Source organism: Ornithorhynchus anatinus, chromosome 2 (genome assembly GCF_004115215.2).
Source record: "Ornithorhynchus anatinus isolate Pmale09 chromosome 2, mOrnAna1.pri.v4, whole genome shotgun sequence".
NCBI lineage: Eukaryota > Metazoa > Chordata > Mammalia > Monotremata > Ornithorhynchidae > Ornithorhynchus > Ornithorhynchus anatinus.
This window is the reverse complement of record NC_041729.1, coordinates 28,253,773-28,271,794: the sequence shown is the minus strand read 5'-3', so window position 1 is coordinate 28,271,794 and position 18,022 is coordinate 28,253,773. Positions and strand designations below refer to the sequence as shown.

The following is an 18,022-nucleotide window of genomic DNA, read 5'->3' as shown; positions in this document are numbered from 1 at the left end:
CCCCACATAGGACAGGGACTGTGTCCAAGCTGATTAGCTTATATCTACCCCAGGGCTTAGAACAGTGCCTGGCACAGAGTAAGTGCTTAACAATTACCATAAAAAAAGGGGGGGACTCATCTGTCCATTCCAGTGGAGATAACTGGTAGTGAGCACATCTGAGGTAGCCTCTTAGTTCACACCCCCGAGCCTCTCCGATTCCAGAATTTATCTGCCGGTACTTTTTCCCTCCGGCGGAAGCCTTGTCGAGTGCCGGGGGTTTGGTCCCGGTCAAGGCTTAGCGGGAATCGCTCGGCCTGGAGAGGGCCAGTAGTTGTAGCTACCTCTGCACATACTGGAGAGAAATAAGGGCAGAAGCTCCCTTCTCCCTCCTCCACTTCTCTTGGCTCTTTCCTCGCATCATCATCCTCACCAGTGGTATTTACTGAGCACTTACTATACGCAGAGCACCGTACAAACAGCTTGGGGGAGTAGAATACAACCGAGTCGGCAGACACGCTCCTCCCGCACCATGAGCTCACAGTCTCTTCTTTCCTCTCCAGTGGTGGGGCCCAAGTGGGTCTTGCCCCAACACCCTCCCTGGGCACCGCTTGGCTGAGATTTGACAGAGGAGGGGACCACACACCCCCTGCCCCCAGAGCAAAGCGCTCGACAAAGAGGTGGAAGGTGTCACTCCGAGCAGCACCCCTTCCCCACGTCAACTGCAGCTGCTGAAACGGCAGCAGGTCCAAAGGAGGGACGGGGGTGGCGGAGTGACGGCGGGTGGTCCGGTGGCTAGAACACGGGCCTGGGAGTCAGAAAGACGTGGGATTGAATCCTGGCTCTGCCACGTGTCTGCTGTTGGCCTTGGCCAAGTCACTTCACTTCTCTGGGCCTCGAGTGCCTCATCTGTAAAATGGGGATTCAAATTATGAGCCCCATGTGGGACAGAGACTGTGTCCAAACTGACGATCACCATTATCGCCATTATTATTATCAAGCCATAGGGCCGGACTCAGCTCTGTGGTCTTCAGAACTCTGGCTTCCCAACGACCCCTCAGGCCGGAGATGACCCAGGGCAAAGGCCGACGGGTGGATCCTCAGACTCTCCAGTCCCTTCCCGCCCGTGCCCAGGATCAGACTTAGGCCGCGTCCAGAACTTCGCCTCTCTGAGGACTCTCCTTTCTTCGGCCTCATGATGGTGCCAGAGCCCCGTCGGTGCCACACAGGCGCCCCCGCCCAGGGACGTCAGCTGCCTCTGCTGGCAGACTGGCAACGTTCAGGGTCAGCCGACTCCCCGTCGTCACCTCAGGTGGAAAGACCGTGCCCGGGCCTTGCCCCACGATAACGCGGCTGACCCCGGGAGGTGGACACCCAACTGTCTTCAAGCGGAAGCGGGCGGCTAGAGCAGAACGCCAGGGCGGCGTAGATGCAGGATAGCCTTCTCCTCTCCCCCTCCCCTTCTTCCCTTATCTCGGCCCCCTCCCTCCCCGCTCTGCCCCTTCAATGAAGCCCCACTTGGCTTGCTCCGTGTCGAGACTGGTCCCGGAAGCTTCTTCCCCAGACCAAGCACCGTTAGTGCTGTGGCAAGTGGCTGGTAAATCCATCAATCGGTGGTATTTATTGAGGGCTTACTGTGGGCAGAGCACTGAGCCAAGCCCTCAGGAAGTGCATTACAGTTGGTAGACTTGATCCCTGCCCTCAAGGAGATTACAGTCTAGTGGGAAGCTAAACTGACCTTGACTCAACTTGTATCTACCCTAACTCTTAGAACCATGTTTGACACATAGTAAGTGCTCAACAGATACCATAAAATTAAACAAACTCCCTCCTTCTAGAGACAAGTCCTGCGCCCGGGGGAGAGCTTTAAGAGCGTAGGATGTTTCTGTGGCCAGTTTCCAGGTGAATGCTCCCTATTCCTGCCAGGTTCCGGGCTCTGTCCAGTTGAAGATGGGGAAACTTGTCATATACCCAATCTGCTCCCTCCCTTCCTCCAAGGCCCCCGGACAAGAACGCGACTCACTACGCTAGGGAGGGATCTTCCTCTCCCTCCCTCACTTGGGGAAAATTTCCCACCCCTACAGTGATGGGAGGCAGATGTGTGCATCATGAAGAGAGTTGGGTCATCGTGTTCGTTCTTTGGGTCACGGTCAAGAACGTGTTCTTTATTCTGGGTCATGAGAAAAGGTTCTTTTTCCCTGAGGGGTCAACCCTTCTGCTGCTTCGGTGACGGAGTGTAAGACGGGGCACGAAGCAGGGTCTCGTGCAGGACCGGACGGGGCCCGGCCTGTGTCCTTCTCACGGACTACCGTTGGTGGGGTCTGATGCGGCCTCTGGGCCGTGGTTAACATTTGAGGGACCCAAGCCAACCCAAGCCTACCTAGAGTCCCAGGCCCTGGGCTCCCTCCACCTGTAAAATAATAATGGCTTTCGTTAAGCGCTTCCTGTAAGCCAAGCCCTATGCTAAGCACTGGGGTAGGTAGAAGTTAACCGGGTTGGACATAGTCCCTGTCTCACACAGGGCTCGATCCCCATTTTACAGATGAAGTAACGGAGGCAGAGAGGAAATGAAGTGACTTGTCCAAGGCCACACAGCAGACAACTAGCAGAGATGAGATTAGAACCCATGTCCTTCTGATTTCCAGGCCCTTTCTCAGTTCTCTAGGCCATAATGTTTCTTTGTATCTGGTTCACTCCCTGCCTCCACCCTAAAGAACCTCCTCTCACTCCCTCCGCCCACTCCTTCCTAGTTACCCCACCCCGTGCCATTCCGACACATATACGCCAGGATCTCCGTGTATACCCCCCCAGCACAAACAAACATTTGAGCTGCTCACACATGAGCTCGTCGGGTCCAGGCAACGGTTACCCAACCTGTTCGCTGGACCTCGAGCACACAGGCGGAGACGCTCAGAGCAGGAGTTGGTTGGGTTTTGCGGAGGAGGAGATGACTGGGTCTGTGACTCAAGTCTGCCAGGGGCTTTCCCATTTGGCTCTTGTACCCCCTCTGAAACCTGGAAGGCGGAGAGTGGAGGTGGGGGTGGCAATTCCCCAGGTGCCAGGTGGTGAGAGTTCACTTTGTTTTCAACCGGTGGAAACACCATCAGCAAACTCCTGTCAGCTCATAATTATTCAGGATTGGACCATCTGGTTGGTGGATTAACCCATGCATGAGGGTTTTTTTCCCCCTCCCCTGACAAAATGCTGTTTGTATTAAAGCTGTTCAATGCCCTGCATGGAATGATCACAGAGAACAGCTAATTAATCCTAGAACTGGCCTCCGAGAAAAAAAATTAATAGTAAAACCGCAGCGGAGGAGAAACAGGAATTAGGACGCTAACATTTTGTTTTCGTGAGAACCATGAGGGCAGAAGAATTGTACCTGAAAATGTTCACCTATTCATTGACCACCCTCTATCCTTTACCAGCTGGTTCCGATCCTTGGGCTCACAGGTGGGCTAACAGGTGGGCTCGCAGGTGGACTGGCAGGTGGGCACTACATTGGTGGCAATATCGAGAAGCAGCGTGGCTAAATGGAAAGAGCCCAGTCTTGGGAGTGAGAGGACATAGGTTCTCATTCCCCCTCCTCCACTTGTGTGTGGCCTTGGGTGAGCCACTTAACTTCTCTGTGCCTCAGTTACCTCACCTGTAAAATGGGGATTAAGACTGTGAGCCCCAAGTGGGACAACCTGATTACCTTTTATCTCCCACAGTGTTTAGAAGAGTGCTTGGCACATAAGCGCTTAACAAATGCCATTATTATGATTTTTATCAAAGCAATACTATTTATTGAGCATTTCCTCTGTGCAGAGCATGGTATCGAGTGCTTAGGAGAGAGTAGAGGTAGCAGAAGCAGGGTGGCTCAGTGGAAAGAGCATGGGCTTAGGGGTCAGAGGTCACGGGTTCTAATCCCGCCTCTGCCACTTATCAGCTGTGTGACTTTGGGCAAGTCACTTCACTTCTCGGTGCCTCAGTTCCCTCTTCTGTAAAATGGGGATTCAGACTGTGAGCCCCACATGGGACAACCTGATTACCCTGTATCTCCCCCAGCGCTTAGAACAGTGCTTGGCACATAGTAAGCGCTTAACAAATACCGTCATTATTATTATAGTTATTATTAGATACAGCCTCCCCTCTCAATATTAGTTTCCTGGGGCAAGTTTTGCTCCAAAGAGGGATGAAGAAATGAAGGCCCAAGAAACAGTTCCCTACTCCCTCTTCCTTCTGTATCACCTATGCACTTGGATCTGTACCCTTTAAGCGTTTTCTCTCCCCTGACAAAAGGCAGTTTGAATTAGGGTTGCTCACTGCCCTTCACGGAATGATCCCAAAGAACAGCTAATTAATCATAAAATTAGCCTCAGAGGGGAAAATATTGAATAGTAAAAAAAACACTACTGCGGCAAAAGAGAACCAGGAATTATGGGCTCTAATACTGTGTTTTCATGAGAACCATGAGGGCAGAACAATTGTACCTGAAAATGTTCCTCTACTCATTGACCACCCTCAACGAGCTGGTTGTGGTCCTTGGACCGACAGGAGGGCTCACAGGTCGGCGGTGCGCTGAATGCAACATCAAGTCAATACTATTTATTGAGTGCTTCCTCTGTGCAGGGCACGGTCTTGAGCGCTTAGGAGAGAATAGAGGTAGTAGACACAATCTTCCCCCCTCAGTATTACTTTTCCAGGCCAATTTTTGCTCCAAAGAACAGTGAAGACACAAAGGACGGAGGAGGGTTTCTTTACTCCCTCTCCCTTCTGCGTCACCTGGGCACATAGCTCTGTATCCTTTAAGCACTTGATATTCATCCCGCCGTCAGCCCCACAGCACTTAGGTGCAGATCAGTGCTTTATTTTAATATCTGTGTCCCCCTCTAGACGATAGGCTCTTTGCAAACAAGGAACATGTCTACCGACTCTCTTGTATTGTACTCTCCCAAGTGCTTAATGCAGTGTTTTGCACACAAGCCCTCAATAAATACCATTTTTAAAAAAATATGGCATTTGTTAAGCACTTGCTCTGTGCCAGGCACTGTTCATTCATTCTTTCCTTTGTATTTATTGAGTGCTTACTGTGTGCAGAGCACTGTACTAAGCACTTGTACTAAGTGCTAGAGAAGCAGTGTGGCTCAGTGAAAAGAGCCCAGGCTTGGGTTCTAATCCCACCTCTGCCGCTTGTCAGCTGGGTGGGCAAGTCACTTAACTTCTCTGGGCCTCAGTTACCTCATCTGTAAATTGGGGATTAAGACTGTGAGCCCCACGTGGGACAACCTGATCACCTTGTATCCCCCCCAGCGCATAGAAAAGTGCTTTGCACATAGTAAGTGCTTAACAAATACCATCCTTATTACAATTATTGGAAAGTACAATTCAGCAATAGAGACAATCCCTGCTAAGCGTTGGGGTAGATACAAATTAATAAAGGTTGGTCATCAATCAATCAATAGCATTTATCGAATGCTTACTGCGTGCCAAATCCCCACTTCCTCTCCCTTCTGCATCACCCTTTCATATAGACATAAAACCTTTATTCATCACACCCTCAGCCCCACAGCACTTGTGTGATAGTAATTATGATGTTACTTGTTAAGCGCTTACCATGGTAAAGCACTGTTCTAAGCATTGGGGTAGATACGAATTGGGTTGGATACAGTCCCTGTCCCACATGGGGCACCCGCTCATCCCCATTTTACAGAGGAGGTAACTGAGGCACAGAGAAGTTAAGTGATTTGCCCAAGGTCGCACAGCAGACATGCGGTAAAGCCAGGATTAGAACCCAAGCCTTTCTGACTCCCAGGCCCATGCTCTATCCACTGTGCCACGCTGTACATGACCGTAATTTCATGTCTGTCTCCCCCTTTAGACTGTAAGATCTCTGTGGCCAGGGGATGTGTTTATCAATTCTGTTATAGTGTATGTTCCCAAGCGCTTAGTAGAGTGCTCTGCACACAGTAAGGGCTCAATAAATAATTTTATTACCCTATTTATTTTGTTAGCGCAGTGTACATCCCCTTGATTCTATTTATCGTGATTACGTTGTCTTGCTTTTGTCCATCTGTCTCCCCCGATTAGACTGTGAGCCCGTCACTGGGCAGGGATTGTCTCTATCTGTTGCCGAATTGTCCATTCCAAGCGCTTAGTACACTGCTCTGCACAGAGTAAGCGTTCAATAAATACTATTGAATGAATGAACTGACTAATAAGTGCTTGGGAGGGTACAACGTAAGAGGGTTGGTAGGGTTTTGAATGTAAAATTCTCGAAGACATCACGACGCGCTGCACCTCTGCCCACCTATATCCATTTCCCCTGGACAACCCTGCCTGGAAGAGACGAAAGGGTGTGCGTGGTACCATACCAACCGTCAGTACTAGAACCTACTCCTTCATTCAGGTTCTCGGCCCCAGAGACCTCATGACTGCTCTAAGGTTTGCATGTGGTTTCCGACAGAGCACTCCATCATTTTACCGAGCACTTCCGCGCTGCAGAGCACTCATCTAGACCCTTGGAAACATTCAACTGAACGAAAAGTCTCAGTTCCTGCCCCTGAGAGCTTACGATCTAATCGGCTCCGCTGAGCGTCTGCTTTTGACGAGGCTTTTTTCAACTTATCGGAGTCTGTGGAGCTGCATTTGCCCCACCATTTTTTTTTAATGTTATTTGTTAAGCACTTACTCGCGGCCAGTACTTGTACTAAGCACTGGGATACACGCATACAAGAATATCAGGTTGGACACAGTCCCTGCCCCACAGGGGACTCACAGTCTTCAGCCCTATTTTACACATGGAGGTAACCGAAGTACAGAGAAGTTGAGTGACTCACCCGAGGCCACTCAGCAGATAAGTAGAAGAGGCGGCATTAGAACCCAGGCCTTCTGTCTCCCAGGCCTACGCTCTTTCCACCAGACTACGCTACTTCTCCACCAGGTCGATTTTGTCTCAGAAAGAGGGTATTCGTCCCTGGGGTGGCCACCCATTCGTCCATTAACGGTGCCCTCTTGGATCACCTCGTGGCCCAACCAGCCTGGCACCTCAAGAGGCAGGAAGCTTCAGTGGCAGTTGACCCATTGCCATTAAAGATTCACGACCAGGGCTAGACCTCCCTGCACCCCAACCCTTTCCCTCTCGAAACCGCCACGGACCACTCTCTTCCGTCAGCCTGTCCAAACTCTTCTTGAACTTTTTGGGTTTTACCTGTGGTCTGCCGTCAGCCTAATTTAAGATGCTTCCCCCCCCCTTTACCATTTCCTGTGATAAGTTGACCTTGAAGGCCAAGGGCCACCCTACAGCAAAACTCTTTCCTGTTTTATGTTTCCTTTTCAGGGAAAACACACCAGCTAGTGCGGCGTGACAGCCATTCGTCGAAACTTCTTTCAGGTTCGGCAGTGTTAGAGTTCAAGAAGACGGGGATCGCCCGGGAGCAACTGTTGTTTCAATCAATCAGTCGCATCGCTTGGATACTTTCTGTGCTGAAGTAATGAGAGACTACAACATAAGAGGGTCAACAGTCATGTTCCCTGTCTATGAGGAGCTACTCCTGAGCCACCCAGACCTGCTGCCCACTCAACGGTGCTTCCTCAAGGTCTCTGACACAATCAGTCAAACAATCAATCCTATTTATGGAGCACTTACAGTGCTCAGAGCACTATACTGAGCACTTGGGGGCGTACGCTAAAATAAAGTTGGTAGACACAGTTTCTGCCCACAGTGAGCTTACAGTCTAGAAGCAGCGTGGCTCAGTGGAAAGAGCCCGGGCTTGGGAGTCAGCGGTCATGGGTTCGAATCCCGCTCTGCCACTTCCCAGCTGTGTGACTTTGGGCAAATCACTTAACTTCTCTTTGCCTCAGTTCCCTCACCTGTAAAATGGGGATGAAGACTGTGAGCCCCACATGGGACAACCTGATCACCTTGTATGTCCCCAGCGCTTAGAACAGTGCTTTGCACATAGTAAGCGCTTCACAAATACCGCCACTTTTATTATTAGTCTCAAGGCTCCTGGGGAGCCCTGTGCTAAACACTCAAGAGAGTGCACTATAACAGAGGTGATAGACACATCCCTTACCCTCAAAGATCCACTCCTGAGCCCCCCAAAGTTACTCCCCAAGGAACAGTGCTTCCTCAAGGTCTTTGGTTCAGTCAAGCACTCATAGTTATTGAGTGCTTAAAGTGTGCAGAGGACTGTACTGAGCACTTGGGAGCATACATTATAATAGAGTTGGCAGGCACATTCCCTGCCCACAAAGAGCTTACAGTCTAGCCTCAAGGCTCCTAGGAAAGTAACCACCTTCCCTGTTGGATTCTTGCCCAAGTCTCTTGGTGACCAGTTATCCAGAACAGGGCTGCCCCTGCCCACCTCTAAGCTCCTTTCCCCATTGACTGTGAGCCCTGAGTAGGACTGGGATTGTAGGACTGGGTTCATGTCTGATCTGATTGCTGTCTGCCCCGGTGCTTATTATGGTATTTTTAAGCACTTGCTCCGTGCCAAGCGCAGTTCTAAGCACTGGGGTAGATACAAGGTAATGAGATTGTCCCACATGGGGCTCACAGTCTTAATCCCCACTTTACAGATGAGGTAAACGAGGCACCGAGGAGTTAAGTGGCTTACCCGAGGTCGCACAGCAGACAAGTGGCGGAACCAGGATTAGAACCCATGACCTCGCCTCCGCTCTTGCCACACCACTTAAATACCGCATTAATCATTCTTATAATTATTTATTAAGACCTAATGATAGAGACGTCTGTCTCGTGCCAGGGCTGCACTTGAGGGTGAGCCCTCCTGGTAGAGTTCATCTGGATCAGCTCAACAAGACTGCAGTGCATTAGGGGAAAAAGAGGGAAATCTGTGTATTTCGATACATTATATTAATAGGAAAGAACAACAAACATCACTCATTTTTTAGGCCACTGAAGTCCTTCAGAAATTGGACTGAAGGTCACCTACAGACCTTGTGTTTTGTTTTACCAGCTTATCTTCTAGCTGTCCAGTCAGTGGTCTCACGGGAGTGATCATTATGAACTCAACTCAGAGGACTAGGCCAAGAGGCCGATATCTGTCGGCATCAGAAAAAGCTCACGGCAGTCAAAATGGAAAACCAAGTCACCGAATTCAAAACCAGACCCATAGAGAGCAGCATTCTATTGGAAACTTTAACCTCATGACTCAGTGTCACGTAAAGAAACCTTGCCTCGGGTCTCCGCGCTAACGTGGAGTAAATTGTGCACCTGTCTGGGTGTTCACCTGGGGGTATCAAAGGGGCCTCCACATTCATTCATTCATTCAATCGTATTTATTGAGCGCTTACTGCGTGCCACGCGCTGTACTAAGCGCTTGGGAGAGTACAACATGACAATAAACGGATACAATCCCTGCCCAGGAGGCGAGCCTAAGTACAAGAAGGGACCAGAAGCTTGCTTCGGATGCAGCCCCAGATTCCCCGCCAGGCAGTGGGAGGATAGGAAGCACCATAAACAATCTCACTCAGACAGAGAACAGCCATTTCAAGTGACAAAACTCCAGATGGCTTGGTGGCAACGCTTGATAGCCTTTATGTGGAAAGCCCCACTCTCTGTGTCAAGCAACCGCCGGGGTCATTTGCAGTGGCTTGTGCACGGAACGATCACTCAGAGTTGTTCCTGTTCAAGTTGAGTAGGAACGGTGCGCTAGAGGCCCACAGTCAACCGGCTTTATAAGTGAACGTCCTCTGTTGCTTTCCACTTCCCTGGGGGCCGTGGGGAGGTACAAAGGAAAATAACCCACCCTTTCCCCTCAAGTGGTTTCCAGTTGAATGTGGTTTATGGGGCCTTCTAAGCGTTTGGGAGGGTGCAATAAAAGTGAAAGTCATGATCCCTGCTTATTGTTGTATCGTCCTTGCCCAAGGGCCTAAGTACAGCGGTCTGCACACAGTAAGCGCTTAATAGGTATGATTGAATGAATGACTATCCCCCCCACCCCCCGCCCCATCCTCGACAAGCTTGCAACTAAGAGGGGAGGCAGGCAGACAGACATAAGTACTGACGATGATTCAAAATGGAAATCAACAGACCACATTAGAGACAGAAGACAGAGAGAGTTTACTCCGATATCAGACACAAATAATCCAAATGAGGCTAGTGTCCCCACAGCTAAGGGAGAGGATGGGGCGTTGACGGAACAGCTTTACTTGATCTATGGAGGGCTGGGCTATTCACACGCCCTTGGATTAAACCCAGTGTTCCCCGCTTCTTTCTTTCTGAAATGAAAGTCATCCCCTGAGGAAGGGTGGCAAGTGAAGGCCTCTTACGGTGAGGGATTTTAATGACTTCTGGGCAGTTTTAGGGATTTCAGCAAGGACAAGATGTAACCTCCTCCCCCTGCACACTCTGTTCGCCTCAGGGTTTCTCTGTTGGCATTTAAAAGATTGCCGCTTTTGATAATTTACACCGCTTCACCTCCCCAGTGGACAGAGGCAGACCTGGGCCGCGGGGACTACAAAACCCAGACTTTCCTTAGGATATAAAACATTCTCAGGAGAGCCACAGTTCCCATTTAAGCCACGCAACCCTGGTTCCTGAAAGGGGCAACATTTCTTTCCATTTCCATCAGCACGTCCGGCAGCTTTGCCATAAGTTCATTCTTCGGCAATCAATAGTGCCTTAAAAATATGTCGCCTTCAGAGTCCTTGGATTTCTCCTTTCAAATTTAAGCCCACCTTCATCACTGAAAGTTATGGCCAGTACAGAATTGGAAAATTAGGGATCAACAGAGACCCCATAAATCTCTATGCTCTTGTTCCCATTTAAGTATGAAAATACTTACTCAATATACTTATACAGACAGTGTAATTCAATCCAGCAATTTATGGTGCTTTTGGTGTTGGGTGAACGTTTAAAGTAAAATTGAGCCTCAAAATGGAAAATTAAGTCATTTGCATTTTCTACATTCCAAATATAAGAGCCCCTAGAATTTAAATGCTTTACCAAAACACTACGAACAGGAGTTTGCATTTCAGTAAGAGCCTAAACCACAGTGTGTGGTATATTCACGAAACCCTCAGCTTAATGACCTTTGATTTGAGACGGCAGAGTCAAATGGCTTGTATTGTACTTTCCCAGGTGCTTAGCATAGTAAGAATAATAAATACCACTGAGTGGTTGAGTGATTGGGCCAGGAGTTAGGTTACCAAACCTTCCTGACCCTATCCTTGATAGAGGGGGCTAATTCCCTTCTCTGTTGTGTGGCCTAATGGATAGAGCCCGGGCCTGGGAGTCAGAAGGACCTGGCTTCTAATCCCAGCTCCACCACTTGTCTGTTGCGTGATCTTGGGCAAGTCCCTTCACTTAGAGAAGCAGCATGGCTCAGTGGAAAGAGCATGGGCTTTGGAGTCAGAGATCATGGGTTCAAATCCCGGCTCGGCCAATTTGTCAGCTGTGTGACTTTGGGCAAGTCACTTAACTTCTCGGTGCCTCAGTTCCCTCATCTGTAAAATGGGGATTAAGACTGTGAGCCCCACGTGGGACAACCTGATTCCCTTGTGTCTACCCCAGCGCTTAGAACAGTGCTCGGCACATAGTAAGCGCTTAACAAATACCAACTTTATTATTATTATTTATTACTTCTCTGTGCCTCAGTTCCCTCATCTGTAAAATGCAAGACTGTGAGCCTCAGGTGGGACAGGGACTCTGTCCAATCTCATTAGCTCGTATCTACCCCAGGGCTTAGTACAGTGCCTGGCACCAAGTAAGTACTTAACAAATACTATTAAAAAACCCCCAACACAAACAAACGAAAAGAAATCCTATAGAGATTTGGCACTTGGAACTCAAAGGTAAAGCCTTTATTCAATAAATCTGATTCTTCCCCTGCACTGCCAAGTGTCGAAGGGTTCAGTCATGGACCTTGAAAGACAGAAATCTGTGCAGAGAAGGAATGCCTTACAGGTCCACCCAACTGAGCTTGTGCAGAAGGCAGATTACCTAAAGAAGAAAGGCAGAAGAGGAGGGGAATAAGCAGAGGAGCCAGAAGAAAGGGAGCTTAAACATGGATCTGTCTCCTCCGGCACACGCCGTCTCTGCCGCCAACGGACAGATTAGGCCAATAATTGTTCTCTGGGTCCCTGAAATCCTTTATTTTCTATCTACTGCATCGAAAAAGGAAGTTCCACATGCCCACAAGTTCTGATCTCAGGGTGATCACCGAGTGATTGCAAACATGGCTCCAAACTTGTAAAATGATTTTACTTCCTTATTTTTCAAATGTGGATTTTAGCTCGATTTTTGCAAACAGGGATGGGTCCTCCTGGTGAGGCTGTGGTTAAATACTGTCATTACTGACCTGATAGCCGTATGGAAATGTTTTCAAGAAAACAATCGTTTTAGCTGGGACAAACTTCGCTCTATGTATAATGGAGACCTTTTGTGCAGTTGGTCAGTGTTCGCATTGCACACTTGTGTTTCGAACTTATTCAATTGTATTTATTTAGTGTCTGTGTGCAAAGCACTCTACTAAGCACTCGGGAGAGTACAGTATAACAATAAACAGATACACTCCCTGCCTGTTTTTCAGATCTGAATCCCTGGGCTTGTACTGTGGTTTGGCTTGTCCCTGTGGCCATCACCTGCTTCTGGGTAGAAGGCAGGACTTGGTTTGTATCAGGACTTGCTAGAATTACCCTGGGACCTATAAAGTGCCGAAAGTTGCAACTCTGGTCACGTACATTGTCCAACGCGGGCTCGTAAAGTCCTTTCTGATGTTCATGGCAGTGATAAAAAATGATTTCTCCCATCCCACCCCACCTCATCATGTAAGCATAACCGACCCTGCAGCTCAAATTCTTCTTAAAAAAAAATAATCCAATCTCCTTTGATCTGGAATCCAAAAAAGGAAAGAACCCCTTAAGGAAATATCTTCAACAAGTTCAACTGACCAAGAACAGTCATTTTGCAACTTCGACTCTCTTGACTCAGGAGCTTTGACTGTGCTCTCAGACCTCAGTTTTGCTGAGAGGCCTGGAGGAAGCCTTGTGTCATCTCTGGTTTAACTTTAGTTTCTTTATGGGTCAGATGGGGAGAGGAGAGCCGAGCCACCGCACTGTGCCAAGTGAAATGATTGGAAAGGCCGCTTACCAGTTTTGAAATGTCTGTACTGATGTTACCGGTTGGTGACCGTCCGGACCGAGGTCACGAGCTCTCCGCCGATCACGGCTGCAGATGACCTTTCTCTCTCTTTCACTGCTCAAATCTGTCTGCCATTTTTAGCCATCTGGAAGAAGTCATCACGGGGGATCTGCTTTAGCTGTTTTCTGCATTGGTTTCTTACACCCTTAACTGTCCCCCGTCTCCAGGCACAAGAAGAAATCTCAATGTAAAGAACGCACCCTTGGGGGCCAAGTAGTTGTACATTTTAAAACAGCCTGTAAAATCCAGAGAGAGAGAGAGTGGGAGACAGGGTGGCCTGGTGGATAGTGATGAAGGTATTTGTTAAGCGCTTACTATGTGCCAAGAACTGTTCTAAGCACTGAAAGCACAGGACTAGGAGTCAGACGACCTGGGTTCTAATTTGGGCTCTGTCACTTGTCTGCTGTGTGACTCTGGATGACTTGTTTCTCTCTGTCTCAGTTTCCTCACCTGTAAAATGAGGATTTCATTCCTGTGTTCCCTCCTAGGCTGCAAGCTCTGTGCGGGACAAGCTGCGTTCGATCTGATTATCCTATATTACCCGAGCACTTAACACAGAGTTAAGTGCTTAACAAAATACCACAATGGAACCAGTCTATCCCCAGAGGTGCCTTAAAGAGTAGTAGAGCTGTCTAGTAAGGAACTGCCAAAGTGGGTCTGTATCCATGAATGCGGGTGTCTTTTTTTTATGGCATTTAAGTGTTTATTTTGCATCAAGCACCTTTCTACGAGCTGGAGTAGATACGAGTTAATTAGGCTGGATGCAGACCCTGTTCCACTTGGGGCTCTCAGTTTAAGTAGGAGAAGCAGCGTGGCTCAGTGGAAAGAGCCCGGGCTTGGGAGTCAGAGGTCATGGGTTCGAATCCCAGCTCTGCCACTTGTCAGCTGTGTGACTGTGGACAAGTCACTTCACTATGCCTCAGTGACCTCATCTGTAAGAATGAGGATTGAGACTGTGAGCCTCATGTGGGGCAACCTGATTACCCCGTATACCCCAGCGCTTAGAACAGTGCTCTGCACAGAGTAAGCGCTTAATAAATACCAACATTATTATTATTAAGTAGGAGGGAGAACAGGTATTGAATCCCCGTTTTGAAGTTGAGGAAATGGAGGCCCAGAGAAGTTAAGCGACTTGGCCAGGGTCCCACCACAGGCAGGTGGAGGACTTTGGATTAGAACCCAGGACCTCTAGCACCCAGGCCCATATTTTACCCATTAGGCCGTGTCGCTTCATCTGGGAGAGTTTCCCTGGCACACTTCAACACTGTATCCACAAAAATACAGTAATGCAACTTTCTGGCCCTCTGCTTGTAGGGGTAAGCTTTGCTCAGAGACCAATGGTCAAGAGGGATAGGGAATAGCCTACTACTAGCAGGACACATGCTTGGGTTTTCTATGCAGTAGGAGTGCTGGTTTGCATTGCGTCATCCACACCTTCTCGCCCTCTCTTCCTCCAGCTACGCACGGAGAGAATCAAAGACAGAATACCTCTGAGGCTTCACAGCAGCAGACCAATGGGCCCTTACCCATTTTGGAAGCCACCGCTGAACAAGATACTCAGAGTGACTTAGAAAGGGGTGCAGGGCCTTTCGCCTTTGATTGCAAAAGTCAGGGGAATAATAAAAACAAGGAATGAAAACCCTGACAGAGCCACAAAAAATAGAATTGCGCTCCGCATAACTAGACAGACCGGAACTGGAAAAGTACCAGGAGCATCAGAGCAGGAACACAGATAGGCAAGGCAAAGGCAGCTGTCTCTGGGGGTAGCATGGGAGCAGCACTCATTCACTTCTACTTCTAGGCAGAGTAGGGGGAACCGACCCCAGAAACTTTCTAAGAAACCGCCCCAAAAGCCACCGCTCAGATGACGAGACATCTCCAAAATGGAGCTCCTCCAGCACCTGTCTCCACCAGCCATCCTTCATTTTATTTTATTGTAAATGGTATTTGTTAAGCACTTCCTATGTGCCGGGCACTGAAGTCCTGGGGTAGATAGGAAGTAATCAGATTAGACCCAGGCCTTATCCCACGTGGGGCTCACAGTCTTAACCCCCATTTTACAGATGAAGTAACTGAAGCACAGAGAAGTTAAGGGACTTGCCCAGGGCCACACAGCAAACAAGAGGCAGAGTCAGGATTTGATCCCAGGTCTTTCTCACTCTCAGGCTCTATCCATTAGGCCGAGATGCTTCTCTACCTTTCTCAGGACAGACCTATCACCTCTCCCAGGGCCATAGTTCAGACTTCACACCCAGCCAGCCCCAAGCTACAGTTACGCCATACTTTCTGGGCCACAAGGGTTCATGACAAGCACAGCCCCAGACAGAAGTGTGTGCACAAGTGACTCAGACAGTGAAGGAGAAAGGTTGAATGAGTTCAAAACTGAAAAATCAAATAAAAAAAAGCCCACACCACACCGATCAGGAGGGGAGAATCCATACATCCCAAGAAATCTTCCTTTCTGGGTCATAAAGAAGAGAAACAGCTTACCCCGTTGAGTGGATCCAGTTTGTGCGGTATCGTTGAGTTGGCGCTCTCTCTCTCTCTCAGGATCCAAACTCACGGGCACAAAAGGAAAGGTGACGGGAGGGGGCTACTGCCGCGGAACTCTAGAGTGAGAGCTTGAAGGGGGCAGCAGGGAGGAGTGGGGAGGCTGAAGCCCCCAACACCTGGGAGCAGTTCAATTTCACAAGCAGCAGCTGAAAGTAATTCAACACCACAGGACCAAGTCTCTGACCAGAAATGAGAGGCAAGATGTTCAGTCGGAGCTCTGGACTGATTGAGAGCTGGACTCTGTTGCCTCAGACTGTGTTTCTCTTCTGGGCCTAATGATGGAAGGGGGAGAAACTCCACAAACGAGGATCCCCCAAAGCCCTACTCGGTCACCCCTCCACACTCCCTCCTTCCGACAGGGGAAACACAGGGAGAGGGTGAAAGCCACTGCCCCGACTCTTTGGACCAGGGGCACTTGACTCTTTTGCTATGTTCTGTTAATGAGATGTACATCACCTTGATTCTATTTATTGCTATTGTTTTTGTCCGTCTGTCTCCCCCGCTTAGACTGTGAGCCCGTCAAAGGGCAGGGACTGTATCTGTTACCGATTTGGTCCATTTCCAATCACTTAGTACAGTGCTCTGCACATAGTAAGCGCTCAATAAATACAATTGAATGAATGAATGAATGTTTTATCCTTCATTTATTTAACCTTTGAGATGTGTTGGAGTAAGGGGTTCTGGGCTCTTTGGTAAAGCCCTGCGAGGATTCCCCTGGCCCTGGAAAACCAAAGTCCGTACCCTCGGGATGGGCTTATCAGCCTCGGGCCCCCCTCGTTGGTGTTGTGGCAAAGATGAAAAGCAGTGTGGCTTCTCAAGCCTGAGTGAGGTAATTTGGGCAGCAGTTTCTGTTCTTGTCACAGCACCATACATAGTTCCAGAAAAGAAAGTAAGGGATTCCTCTCAGAGCTCCAACCATTTCACATGGAGCAAGCAGGCCTGTGGGCAGGGTCTGTCTTTGTCCGTTACGTTCCCTTTGACTAGGAGAGAATAGACCGACTCCGGAGTGGTCCCGACAGAACCCACCAAGCGAAGAGATGAGCCGGAAGTTAGGATGGGTCCAGAGTCAGAACACCTAGGTCAGAAAGGGTCAGTTGGACTGGAAGGAAAGAGACCAGGAACCTCCAAGGAAGCCGGTGGAAGGAAAGAAGAAAAACCTCATCTTGAAGCCAGTGTCCTTTCCGGCCCTGCTGCTTCTCCTCCTGGTTTGTTATTTCTCTTTTTCAGGGTTGTCTTAGGCTATGTTGGGGAAGGGGTGAGAGATGAGGGAGGTAGGCATATTGGCGGGAAAAGCAACTTTGGAAAAGTAAGATGTCTGAGGCAGGGGTAACCAGGGTCCCTTTCTGAAGCCCTTGAATGTGACTGGTAAAAATAATGAGAGTCATGTGCCCTGGTGAGGTATTAATAATAATAATAATAATAATAGTGGCATTTGTTAAGGCTTACTTGGATCCAAGAACTGTATTATGCATGGGGGTAGAGACAAGATAATCAAATTGGACCCAGTCCCTGTCCCACATGGGACTTACAGTCTAAGTACAAGGAATGATAGGTTTTGAATTTCACAGAAGTTAAAGTGACTTGCTCAAGGTCATACAGTTGGCAAGGTTAGAACCCGGACCCTCTGATTCCCAGAAACCGTATTCTTTCCCCTAGGGCACGTCGCTAGGTGGAAAAGAAGCCTGGACCTGGCATAAATGTCTGGGTCTCTGTGGCTCAGACAGCCCCTGCCCCACCGCATGTGTGAGAACACTGGCAGTTTGGGCACCCTCTTCTCTGAGCAGCTTTCTCTCAATTTAGGTTTACCACTTCTAAGTTCAGCCCTTGCTCTGTATTCATCTTGACACTTCGATGTTCACATTCAAATTACTCTTTTCCCACTGAGCTCTCTCTCTCTCTGCCACTCTCACTCTCTCTCCCCCATTTCCCAGGTTATTTGCTTTGCTGACTAACACCACCACTTTTTGCTAAATACCTCCCTCAGTCATGTATTTCCTAGACTTTGAAGTGGCTTCGCTAGCTCTCCTTCGGGTTGGCAACCTATTGTAGTTGCTGCATTTGGCATGCTCCTTTGTCAGGATCTCACTCGGGGCAAGCGACAAACCCATAGTATTTACCGAACGTGCAGGACGCTGCTTGGGAGACGACGCCAGGAGCGAGAGACCCGATCCGTGCAACCCATGCAGTTTACCATCTAATAGGGGATTTAGGCAAGCAGATAGCAGTGATTTACAAATAGCGGGAGCAGGAGGAAGAATGAGGTGATAACAGGGAGGTGCGCAGTTAAGTCAGGAAGGGAAAAACTGAACAAATCATTGAATGTACCACTGGCTATATACA

General features: G+C 48.9%; 1 long non-coding RNA gene across 2 annotated transcripts; it reads right to left on the bottom strand.

The window, feature by feature from the left end:
• Positions 1–11,781: 11,781 nt before the first annotated feature.
• LOC114805873 lies at positions 11,782–15,777 on the bottom strand. Of its 2 annotated transcripts, none has more exons than XR_003753937.2 (3): positions 15,620–15,777; positions 13,079–13,365; positions 11,782–11,929 (listed from the first exon to the last, which is right to left on the bottom strand). It is a non-coding gene; the product is annotated as an uncharacterized LOC114805873 (long non-coding RNA). The 2 variants fall into 2 exon arrangements; XR_003753938.2 differs by having other exon boundaries at positions 13,079–13,214; positions 15,620–15,773.
• Between the last annotated feature and the right edge of the window lie 2,245 nt (positions 15,778–18,022).